We start from the raw sequence: 12,738 nt of genomic DNA, 5'->3' as shown, positions 1-12,738 counted from the left end.
ATTTGAAAATTGAAAAATATATATATAGCAGAGTAGGTTTATCTAGTATTTTAGATACCTGTAATATTCACACAGTGATTTTTTTTCAGCCATGATTAAAATCCATCAACTTATTTCATTTTTCCCATTTTAAAAAGTAGGAGAGTCAGTCATATTAAGAACAGTTAAATAGGCTTGATTTTTTTATCCTCTGACCTAGGCTTCCAAACTCACTGGCTTTAACTTTGTGGGACATGCTTGTAGCCAAAACTGACCTGATTAGGGTAACTTCATTTAGCTAGTTGTGTTCCTGAGAGTAGCAAGTTTACATCATGCTCTATTATACTTCTTAGTTACAGCTTAGGTAGTTCTTCTCCCAATGCATCTTTCACTCTTCCCCTTGTCACAGAACATATATATACTTCACTAATCTATATAATTTATCCCAAACTTAGGGGAAATAGGGCTTCTGTCTTATTTGTTTTTGAGGGTTTTGTAAGCATGTGCTCTTGATAGTTACTGATTATTTCAGATACATCTTATATGCTTCCTCTCTTCCTCCAGCACTGCCGCCTCCAGACCCTTAGTCATTGCTCTGCCTCCTGCCTACCAACCCCACCTAGAACCCACATTTTCCACTGCCTGGGGCCAACCAGTTTGCCTGGGGATGCTGGTCCCTCCCCCTTGGCAGCTGCTGTGCAATCAGGCTAACCAAGTGCAGGGCTAGTCTCTAGTCTCTTTCTACATCTAAACTTTAATTTGTCACATCACAGGCATGGGAACTGGACGTGGGAGCCAGGTTTCACAACCTGGAAGTCCCAGGTAGAGGGATGGGTTGTTATCTACCTGTAGGATTAAATTTGACCAATGGGAAGCATGTGATGGCAGGGAGCCCACCAACAAAATTTCCTCTCATCTCTCCTTCCCATGGACTGGGCTAAGCCACAGTTTCTGCCCTGCAGATGCCCTTGCAAGGTTACTTGCTTGTCTCTTCCAGGCCCCTAATGAGGCAGTGACCAGAGAAGTCATGCATAAACTTGTCCTGCTTCTCTTTGTCCCTGCCTCAATTCTCTTTGTCCTGGATTTTACCTCCCAAATAAAGTCTCAGTTCTTAATCCTGGCCTCAGACTTTGTTTTCTAGGGAACCTGGGCTAAAACACTGACTAGCTATTTCAGTACTGTTTTTTCATAGTAACACATTTGTACTCCTTTCTATTTTTCTGCTCAAAATACGTGTATGGACTTTGGGGATCTGCCTGCCTATGTAGGTCTATATTAAACTTTTACCAGTGTATACCAGTGTGTATACACACACACACACACACACACAAGCATACTCAGAAGATATAATTTGCTTTCTATGATTAGAGGTAAATGAGCTACACTGAACTTCTTGCTGGTTCTTGAACATTTCAGGCACATTCCCACCTTTATACTTGCATTTCCTTCTGCCTGGACTATTGACCCAGATATCCACATTCCTTCACCTCCTCCCAGTCTGTGCTCAGTGAGTTTTCCCTGATTATCATATTTAAAATTATAGCACTATCCCCTCTTCTACCAACACCCTGTCTCCAGTCCTGCTTTATTTTTCTGTTATACTCATTGCCATCTAACATATATTTTACCTACTTTGTTTATCTGTGTCGCCCAACTAGAATATGGGCAACATAATAAAGGCACAATTTTTTTTTTGGTATATTTTCTTTACTGCTCTATTTCCCAGTGCCTAAAATAATGTCTGGCACATAAAAGTGTTCAATAAGTGTTTGTTAAATGGATTAATGAATTAATTGATCTATTGATTGATAATATATGTTAGATAGCAAATGTGTCAGCATTGAGTCATTTAGTTCAATTTTGAGGAAGAGCAAGATAATGTGTATCCCTAGAAGACATAAACTGAGTTTATATGGTGATTGAGCACATACAGTGAAAACAACCAAATTCATAGGGAAAATCCAGACCTTTATCATTAAGTAAGCACTGAGAATCTACTGCACACCTATCCCAGATGAGATCCTGGGGAGATACAAACAAATATAAAACATCATTGTTCTCTTCAAAAAAATTATCATTTTGCTTAAGAAAGTAGATGTTGTCATGAAATAATTAAAGAACTTTATTAAACCATGTGGGTTTTGACTCTAAGTGCATTTGCAGTTCAGGAACAAGAGAGGAAGCAGATGTTAGAACTCTACCTCTGACTTTCCCACTCAAGAGTCCCCAACCTTTGAAAATTGAGATAACTCTTCCCTAATCCCAGACTTCACCTACAAGGTTGGTATAGTCTCCTAGGGATAACCAAGAGGATTAAATGATACAATGCAAGTAAATTGCTTAGCACACTGGAATTGTTCAATAAATATTCACAGTTACAATGCTTCCTGATTATCAGTTTTTTAAGGAGCTACATATAGATACTTCCATAGAGAAGGTGGGGCATGAAGAATAAATAGGACTGGGGCCAAAAGGAAAAAGTAGAGGTAGAGAAAATGAGGGGGAAAACAAGTGCAGAAACACAGAGGCAGGAATGCACATGATGTGTTGAAGGGAGCAGTATCCCCAGGTGATGGAGTGGGGAAGAAAGTAGGGCAGGGGGAGATGTGTAGCCAGATTATGTTGGAGGAACTTGGACTTTAAATATAGCTCTCATTGCTGGGTTTTAAAGATCTCAGGAATGGAGAAAAGAGGGGAGAGAAGCCAGGTAGAATAAAGGGAAGGGAGAAGAAAAGATGGAAAAAAGTTGAGAAGCAAAACTAAAGCCTGGCCATTGGCCAGAAATAGCCTTCTCATATGTAATATTCTCTTAGAATTTATTTAAAGCATTAAGATGAGAGGACAGTTCAGAGCACGGGATTAATTCTCTTTTCTCTCTCTCCCTCTCTTTCTCTCGCCCTTTTATTAAGAAAATAAAAGAGACTTTGAAATTTTAAGCGATAGTGGGATTAGAACCTTCTCCTGCCGGCTCCAGTCTTTCCTCCCCTATTAATTTCCACTTGATTAGAATTCTTTTTGAAGTATTTAAATATGGACAATAGGAAATAGAAGGGTGAGTTATTGAATATCAGTTAGACAGTATTAATATAATCACAGCTCCCATTTTTTATATAGACACTTCATCTATATGTATAGTTTCCATTAGGAATAAAGTAGACACCCCTCTCCTGTACCTCAAGTAATTATGATTTTTTTAAAACTATAATGAAACTCTTAAAAGTTAATAGCTGATTTGTAAATCCTCAGCTTAAAAATTTTTAATTTAAAAAATAAGTTTTAGAACTCTAGAAAACTGAGAATTATTTTTTTTTGCTTGCTTTTTTTTTAAAGACATGAGAGACTTCCCTAAACGAAACTCTTTTTAAAATTTTATTAAGGTATAATCGACACACAATATTATATTACTTTCAAGTGTATGCCATAGTGATTTGACATTTGCATGCATTGTGAAATGGTCACCACAGTAAGTCTACTTACCATTCATCACCTTACAAATTTAATACAATTTTATTGATTATATTCCTCATGCTGTACATTATATCCCCATGACTTATGTATTTCATAACTGGAAGTTTGTACTTCTAAGTCCCATTCACCCATTTTATTCCTCTCCTCTGGCAACCATCAATTTGTTCTCTGTATTGATGAGTTTGGGTTTTGTTTTATTTTTTGTTTTAGAGGTTTTTTCTTAGATTCATATAAATGAAATCATGTGGTATTTGTCTTTCTCTGTCTGACTTATTTCACTCAGTGTAATACCCTCAAGGTCCATCCATGTTGTCACAAATGGCAGATGTTCTTTTTATGGCTGAGTGATGTTCCATTGTATATATATGTACTACAGTTTATCCATTCATCCATCGATGAACACTTAGGTTGTTTCCCAATCTTGGCTATTGTAAATAATGCTGCAATGAACATAGATGCATACATCTTTTCAAATTCGTGTTTTCATTTTCTTTGGATGGTTACCTACTTGTGGAATTACTGGATCATATAGTAGTTCTATTTTTAATTTTTTGTGGAACCTCCATACTGTTTTCCATAGTGGCTACACCAATTTACATTCCCACCAACAGTGTATGAGGGTTCCATTTTGTTCACATCCTCATCAACACTTGCTATTTCTTGTCTTTTTGATACTAGCTATTTTGACTAGTGTGAGGTGCTATCTCATTGTGGTTTCGACTTGCATTTCTCTGATGATTAGTGATGTTGATCATCTTTTCATATGCCTGATGGCCATCTATGTTTTCTTTGGAAAAAATGTCTATTCACATCCACTGCCTATTTTTTAATTGGATTACTGTGTTATTGGGTCGTGTGAGTTCTTTATATATTTTGGATATTAACCCCTTATATGATATAGGACTTGAAAATACCTTCTATCATTCAGTAGGTTGCCTTTTCATTTTGTTGATTCCTTCACTGTGCAGAAGATTTTTAAGAAGAAAATTATAGGCCAATATCTCTGATGAACACAGATGCAAAAAATCTCAACAAACTATTAACATACCAAATTCAACAATACATTAAAAGGATTATATACGATGAACAAGTGGGATTTATTCCAGGGATGCAAGATAGCTTAACACCTGTGAATCAATCAGTGTGATAATCCACATTAACAGAATGAAAGATAAAAATCACATGATCATCTCAATAGGTGCAGAAAAAGCATTTGACAAAATTCAACATCCATTTATGATTAAAAAAAACTCTCAACATAGTGGGGATAGAGAGAACATAATTCAACACAATAAAGGCCATATGTGACAAACCCACAGCATAGATCATATGCAACAGTGAAAAGCTGAAAACTTTTCCTCTAAAATCAGGAACAAGGCAAGGATGCCTACTCTCCTCACTTTTATTCTACATAGTATTGGATTCCTAGCCATAGCAGTTAGGCAAGAAAAACAAATGAAAGGTATACAAATTGGAAAAGAAGAAGTAAAACTGTCACATTTGCAAATGACATGATACTACATATAGAAAATCTTGAGGATTCCACCAAAAAACCTATTAGAATAAATGAATTTAGTAAAGTTGCAGGATCTAAAACTGCTATACAAAAAGCTATTGTGTTTTCATATACTAATAATGAACTATCAGAAAGAAAACTCAGGAAATAATCCCATTTCAAATTTCATCAAAAAGAATAAAATACCAAGGAATAAATTTAACCAAAGAGATGAAAGACCTATACACTGAAAACTATAAGACATAGATTTAAAAAAATTAAAGAAGACGCAAATAACTGGAAAGATATTCTGTGCTCATAGATTGGAATAATTAATATTGTTAAAATGTTCACACTACCCAAAGGAATGTATAGGTTCAATGCAATCCCTATCAAAATTCCAGTGACATTTTCCACAGAACTAGAACAAATAATTCTAAAATTTGCATGGAATTACAAAAGACTCCAAATAGCCTAAGCATTTTGAGAAAGAACACCAGAAGTATCACACTTCCTGATTTCAAACTATACTACGAAGGCATAGTAATCAAAGCAATATGGTTTTGGCATAAAGACAGACATACAGATCAATGGAACAGAAGAGAGAGCCCAGAAATAAACTCATACATAAATGGGCAATTAATTTATGACAAAGGAGGCAAAAATATGCAATGAGGGAAGGAGAGTCTCTTCAATAAATGATGTTGGGAAAACTTGACAGTTACATGCAGAAGAATGAAACTAGACCATTGTCTTACATGTAACACAAAAATCAACTCAAAATGGATTAAAAACTTGAATGTTAAGACTTGAAACCATAAAACTCCTGGGAGAAAACAGAGATGGTAAGCTCCCTAACCATCAACTTTCGTCTTAGCAATGATATTTTGGACCTAATATTTAACTCTTGAATCAGTGAGGGCTTTTAGCACATGCACTTTTGAAAAGAGACATGGTTCTTTGGATGGAAGATGTGGAACTCTGGAAAACCCTCTTCCTTTAGAGGCTGTGTGGAGAGAGGATGATACTGGTATTCAAAAGTTTTTTGGGAACACATAGAAAATGTCTCCCTTGGGAAACAGGTGCTTATTTTTTCTTTAATAACACAGGCCTTACCACTATCTAGTCCTACAACGGCTTTCATGCTGAACTCTTGATCTAAAGACCCTTGGACAATAAAATAGAGGTCTCAGAGTCTATTTAATTGCATGGAGTTGGGGCTTTCTGAGATGAGCATTATGGAATTCCTTGGGTTTCCTAGCACTAAGGACCCATGGATCTTTAAAAATAAGTGCTTTGAAATGGAATGGAAAGAAATCAGAGAAGGAGACAAACCATAAGAGACTTTTTTTTTTTTTAGGATTTTATTTATTTATTTTTGCAAGAGAGAGAGAGAGCATGCATGAGCACAAGTGTGGGAAGGGACGTGAGCCGAAGGCAGGTGCTTAACCGACTGAGCCACACTGGTGCCCACAATGAGAGATTCTTAACTATAGGGAACAAACTGAGAGTTGCTGGAGGGGCGGTGGGTTAGGGGATGAGGTAACTGGGTTGGACATTAAGGAGGACATGTGATGTGATTGATAAGCACTGGGTGTTTTATGCAACTGATGAATTATTGAACTCTACATCTGAAACTAATGTACTGTATATTGGCTAACTGAATTATAAAGAAAAAAGTGTTTTGATAAACAGCAATTCATAAATCTTAACTTTTAAGGTTACTGTTAACTACCTGAGATCCCAAATGTTTAATGGACTTACAAGTAAAATGTTCTTTACAAATCCTTCCACCCAAATACAAACTATACAAATATTTTAATTTAAACATGCTAACTAGTATATTTCCTTTGGTGCATATGAAAACTGAGTCCCTGTCACCAATGTAGGAAAGGACACAAATATAGGGCTTATGTTGAAAGAGTTCAGACTCCTTAGGAATGTTAAAAATAGTGGGAAAATATAATCCAATGGGTAAGATGGGGTATCAGGGCATAAAAATAGAGAAGAAAAATTTCAGCAAAAAATCTCTGTGTTAAACTAATTATGAGATTACTAGTCTGAATAAGTCCAAGTTTGACTCCTATTCATCCATTAACACTTTAGAGGAGTAAATTTTAAGTCCCTCATTAATTCTCCACCTTGTAAATACTGCTGCATTATAGAATTAGTCCTGTGAACTATATAGGTAATCATAAATGAAAAAATCCAAAGCCACAAATAAAGGCAGATGTGAGCAAGTGGCCAATATAAGTGCCTGGCTCCTCCACTCCAGCCTACAGCCTTGATTCAAATTTTACAACAAAAAGTTTCAACTAAAACATTTATATATATATATTTTTTATTATGTTAATCACCATACATTACATCATTAATTTTTGATGTAGTGTTCCATGATTCATTGTTTGCGTATAACACCCAGTGCTCCATGCAGTACGTGCCCTCTTTAATACCCATTACCAGGCTAACCCATCCCCCCACCCCACCCCACCCCCACCCCCACCCTCTAGAACCCTCAGTTTGTCAACTAAAACATTTTAGGCATCTTTGGGTCACTGTTAAATTATCAAACTCCAGAGCGCTAAGCCTAAAAAGGTCACAGGTCCACTTCATAAACTATTGTTAAAGAAGTCCATTTTGTTGTGTCCAAATACATAAAGTTGCATCTTTTGATGCATGACAAAGTATCGCTATGGAGAGGTACATCTGGGCCTGCTCTGATGAATGGATGAGCATCATCATTCCTTGGAGGCCAGGGCAATGTCCTCAGCACCCCTTGCATCTTCTTGTATAACACAGAACAACAATCTAATACATACTTTTTGTATTGAAATAAAGGGACCAAAAATTAGTGAACATATTTTATATGTTTGATGACTGTGCTTTCCGAGCAACAAAACAACAAAAAGACAGTAAAACATAGTCAGGCAGTAGGCAATAATACTAGAGAATGCTTTAAATTAGAATCACCTAGAAAATTTCAGTCTTACACTCACCCTGTGTGTGGAACTCAGTCAGTTGGATACTGTGCTAAGCTCATTGCACAAAGTAAGCGAAATGACCTTTTTGGCCTTTCCTCATTCTGCAAGACCAGTAATCAGCATTCTCACCTCTTCCATGAGAGGAGGTGCCCAGCAGAGCCAACTGCTTGGGGGGGCATCCTGTGCAGTAGCATGGGGCCCCACACTTATGCGCGCCCCCTGCTGGTTTAATGCTTTGCTGTTGCCAATTGATACTTAATTTTTTTTTTTAAGATTTTTATTTATTTCTTTGACAGAGCGAGAGAGTACAAGCAGAGGAAGCAGCAGAGAGAGAGGGAGAAGCAGGCTCCCCACCAAACAGGGAGCCCGATGCAGGGCTCGATCCCAGGACCCTGGGATCATGACCTGAGATGAAGGCAGGTGTTAAACCAACTGAGCCACCCAGGCGTCCCAATAGTCTTAATTTTGAACGAGGGATTCCACATCTTCATTTGGCACAGGGCCCCACAAATTATATAGCTTATCCACGCCTCAGGTCTACCACTTGAGCGGCTGATTTTTCTGAAATGACTTAAAGCTATAGATTTTTCTTTTCCTAAATCGCCTGGAATTTCTTACATGCTGCCCTGGACTTCCGAATTTAACCATAGGGATTCTAGTCTCAGACTTTATTCCCATATTTTCCCTTCAAATGAGGCTATACATTACAGGACAGCACTTACTGCGATCATGCCAAAAATTCTCCCTTAGAATCCTGTTGTTCTTTTCCGTGAATAGAAATCTCTAGGTGAGTGGGGTGGGGGGATGGGATAGCCCGGTGATGGGTATTAAAGAGGGCACGTACTGAATGAAGCACTGGGTGTTATACGCAAACAGTGAATCATGGAACACTACATCAAAAACTAATGATGTAATGTATGGTGATTAACATAACATAATTAAAAAAAAAAGCTAGGAAAAAAACCCCAGTAGTAAACAAACAAACAAAAATAAATAAATAAATAAATCTCTAATCCTAAATGCCTGCTTGGCTATTACCTACTGACCACACCAGAAATGAGGGTTTGAAAATTCTGCTGGATCTTTGTACAACTCAGGAGGGAGTATTTGCAATTGCCAACTGTCAATACCATAAACTGTTGCAAGGCCAATAAGCATGGCTGGCCTCCAGGACATGGCCATCAGCATCCTGAGGGCTGTAGCCCAAAGGGACCCTAGGATCCATCTCATCAAATCTTTAGAATAGGTGAGGGAGTGGAAGTTTGAGAATAGGAGAGGATTCACCCTAGGTTGATGCTGGTGATTTATAGACAGGGAGAACTAGAATTGGCTTCTAGGTCTCATCTAATTTCCTGTACTTCATCACCCATGTTGGAGCCTTAGTTGTATAGAGCAGGTCTGATATTATTCCTGCTGATGGGGAGTGGGTCAGAAACCATCCATGCTGAAGTAATGCCAGATCCAATGCCCTCTGTTCTAAGCAAGTATTCATGGAGATTCAAAATGGGACCTGGAAGCTGGAATCCTAGAAACATATATGTTCACCTTCCTATGCAACAGGCTCCAGGCGTTACATAGTCATGGAGACAACCCATAATGGAGGACTGGTGTTAAATGGCTTCTCTCTGGTCAAGAAGAGATCTTTTAATCCTTCAAGGCCCACATAAATCCCACTTTGGCCTTAATGATGGCCTTGACTATCCAAGCCTTCACCACTGTGGGTTCCACCAGCATTTGTTGTATGTACCACGTGGTCCAGAACTTGACTATAACACTGTTGTGTTATTAATCCATTATTTATCTGCCTGTGCTAATTTTTACCCAAGCTTATGTTCTTTGAGTTAAGCAACAAGTACTTATGTTTTCTGAGTCTGAGCAAGTATTCTTGTTAACTTATTCACCCATAGAAATGGCCTCAAACAGTGGGGAAGAGAAGGGCATTAGTGAAAAACAGCCTGGATCTACCAGTGCTGCTCCCCACCACCCCCCCCCACCACATGCAAGCATGCACACACGCATACACACTTGGAAGGAATTAGATCTCTGATTCACAGAACTCTTAGGCCTTACCTATGTTGTATCTCCTGGAGTCCAAAAGTGAGAGAGAAAAGAATGGGGGAATTACAAGTGTGTTGAACAGCCCCCAAACCATTCCACTGCACCTGTTCTGGTTCTGTAGGCAGGATATCTCGGCTTCTGGCCACATTGAGCAAGGCAAACTAATAAAATCCTTCCTCTGTTGTCTCCAGGTTGCTTTAAGAATCCTAATTGAGAGAGAGAGAGAGGTCCCAAAGACCACAGACCACAGATAGGAAAATGAAAAGAGAAAAAGAAAATACCACGAAATAATGGCTGTGGGGTTTTTTTGTTTTTGTAAAAGATTTTGAAAGCCAAAGAATAAGATAAGGTAGAAAATTCTATGGAACAACCACCCAACGGAGAAAAGGAAGGCACAAAATACAATTGTTCCCTCTGGTTTTCTCAATACAAAACAGGAAAAAAAAAAAAAAACCTGAATGAGAAAAGCAGAATTATTCTCAAAACCTCTCATGATATAAAATCAGTTGGTGAGTAGTATTACTAGCTTGGAGCTAGGGGGGAAAAAATGATTTCTAAAGTGCATGTTTAGAGAGTGTTTTTTTAATGCAATAAAAATGGAAAAGAATTTGGGGGTGGGGCAGGGGAGGCCTTCCTGCAAGAGCAGTGCTTCTGTCTTCAGGCTCTGGGCAAAGATGCCTTGTCCCATCCTTACAGCAAGCCATTAGCAGGCCTCTCTCCTTCACATTATTCTCCAGCAACCTTATCAGACACAAGCATCGTCTCAGATGCTGTGACTGGAGTTAGAGCTCAATAGCACCTTGAACCATCAGAGCAATCTCAGCTTTTAAGAAAAGGTCTCCACAAGGAGATGCGTGAGAGAATTTGCCTGTGGCTATGCGAGTTCTTTAATAGCGAGCTCTCCTCTGCCAGCCCTCCCTACAGAGCCTGTGGAGAGATGAGAAGTCTCTTTATTTATCACAGGGCTCTTCCGAGTGCCTGTTAGGCAATGATCATATTATTTATTACCAGGTGTGCAGTGCTGGTGGGGGCAGGGTGAGAAATGATTTCTTTAATGGGCCTTTAGCAGACGCAGGGCTTGGGGGATTGAGGTGGGGAAGGAGAGGAAGAAAGTAGGAGCACTGGAAGGGGTTTGCTGTGCTGTCTATAAGTGATGCATCATAGCCTGAACAGAAAAACATTATAGTAAATATATGTTATACATGATTAATTATGTTAATTCAGGAATACAGCGGAAAAGGAATGCATTCTTCAAGTATCTGTAATCACATCACCTAGATCTTGTGGAAAGTTTGAGAAAGGCTTTTAACTTTTAGCATCTCTTACTCTCTTCCCGCATCATCCCTCAATCCCACAAAAGCAGGACTTTTCCTGCTGGAGAACTGGCAGGACTAGATTGAGGGCCAGAAAACTAAATTTCCAAAAGTCGAGAAGACCCAGATCTAGGGACATGATCAAGAATATCAGGCTCTCAAAAGCTTACACTCTCCAGACCAGGAGTTCTTAATTTAAAGAAATCAGCCAGTATTTTTTCCCCTCAATATATAAACAATATCAAGAGACCGACTACATGACACAAACTTTGGAGTCTTGGAGAAAAAGGCCTTGTCAAAATCCCTTCAGGGTGGGAAAATTCATCAGGCTCGCTAAGAGCTCAGGTTGGTGGTCCCTGGATCAGCAGACTTCTCTGGGCAGGGTGAGAGGAGGGTGGCAGGGCAGTGGTGAGTTCTGGATGGAGCTGCCAGGGCAGTGTCAGCTTCTGCTTATTCTATACTGGTGGTGTGGTCCTCCAGACACTGTGTTCTCCCAAAAGTCCACCTCCTCCCAGTCTCCCAGCTGGAGAGGACAACTGAGTCAAAGAAGTCATCACTGAAAATCCTATTACCCACCTATGGCAACTAAAGGCAAGAGGTCTCCTAAAGTGAGAGAGACTCTTCCTCCCTCCATCTAGCCTCCCATCCCTACCATAACTGGTCTAGCTAGAAGAGATATGCACTAATCAGGATCAGGATCAGCAGTGAAATACTGATGCCCAACTACAGTAATATGGAAAAGGAGTGGGTCTGTCATATGAAGCCTGAAAGTTGGCATCTAAGACCGTTGTTGCTGGTGCTCTGCAATCCTTAGAGCATGGTTTCTATCCTCAGGGTTGCCTCATGGTTGCAGAATTATCACTGTAGCTCTAGCAAGTACATCAGAGGTACAGGCAGGAAGCAAGAAGAAGGAAGAAGGAGAAGGAGTAAAGAGAAAAGAAGAGGAAAGGAAAAGGTTAACGGGTAAAGAGACACATGTAGAAAGGCATATGTGCAGCAAGTCAGCCCCCTTTTTAAGGCTCTTACCAGAAGCACTCTACTTGGCAATTTCCAGTTCTCAGGGAGTCTTCCCCCATTAACTTCAGCTTATATACTTTACTTACCAGAACATCATAAGGCTATGCATATTCACGAACGGACTTGGAAATCTGCTTGGTTTGGTTTGGTTTTTAAGCCAGGCACAGCATTGGTCCCAACAAAATCAGTTTGCTGGTCAGTTAGAAGGCAAGCATGGATATTAGGTAACAATGAGCCATTGGCCATGAGACAGAGATCCTAGCCCTGAGGGACAAACCCATGTAATCTGGAAACAAAAGGCTCCTAGCTGGATGAGGATCATCTCTTCCAGAAGATCTAGAGCATCTTTGGCTATCCTAGGACTAAGGTCCCCAGAGGAAGGTCCCCTTGGGCAGAAACAAAACCTCAGTCCTCTTCTTTTTTTTTA

This window comes from Mirounga leonina, unplaced genomic scaffold (assembly GCF_011800145.1).
Source record: "Mirounga leonina isolate KUSES-001 unplaced genomic scaffold, KU_Mleo_1.0 Mir_115, whole genome shotgun sequence".
NCBI lineage: Eukaryota > Metazoa > Chordata > Mammalia > Carnivora > Phocidae > Mirounga > Mirounga leonina.
Note: the sequence above shows the minus strand (reverse complement) of the source record.